The following is a 618-nucleotide window of genomic DNA, read 5'->3' as shown; positions in this document are numbered from 1 at the left end:
CACCAAACCAGTATTATAAGACATGTTATAATACCAGTATTATAAGACTTCTTTAAGAAGAAAAAAAAGATAAAAATATGAACAATAAAAAGGCAATAACTACTATGGCCAAGCCACCCTGAACATACCCGATCTCCGCTGATCTCGGAAGCTAAGCAGGGTCAGGCCTGGATAGTACTTGGATGGGAGACCACTTAGGAATACCAGGTGCTGTAGGCATAAAAAAAAAGAAAAAAAAAAAGGCAATAACTACATATCTATCAACATTTACTTTAAATGTAAATGGATTAAATGCTCCAGTCAAAACATATAGGGTGGCTGGATGTATCAGAAAATAAAACTCTTATATATGCTGCCTACAAGAGACTTACTTCAGATTGAAAGACATACACAGACTGAAAGTAAAGTAAAGGGATGGAAGAAGATACTTCATGAAAATAGAAACAAAAACAAACAAACAAACAAAAAACAGATGGGGTAGCAATGCTTATACCAGACAAAATAGACTTTAAAACAAAGGTTATAACAAGAGACAAAGAAGGACTCAGTAATCCCACCTATGGGTATTTATCCCAAGAAACCCAAAACACTACATCAGACAGACATGTGCATTTATCT

The 618-nt window shown here is 34.8% G+C and overlaps 1 pseudogene; it reads left to right on the top strand.

Annotated features, from left to right (window-relative positions):
- Positions 1-100: 100 nt before the first annotated feature.
- On the top strand, positions 101-219 carry LOC112481063 (annotated as a pseudogene).
- Positions 220-618: the final 399 nt, after the last annotated feature.

The sequence above is a fragment of the Pteropus alecto genome, unplaced genomic scaffold (assembly GCF_000325575.1).
Source record: "Pteropus alecto unplaced genomic scaffold, ASM32557v1 scaffold11055, whole genome shotgun sequence".
Taxonomy (NCBI): domain Eukaryota; kingdom Metazoa; phylum Chordata; class Mammalia; order Chiroptera; family Pteropodidae; genus Pteropus; species Pteropus alecto.
This window is presented reverse-complemented; position numbering and strand designations above follow the sequence as displayed.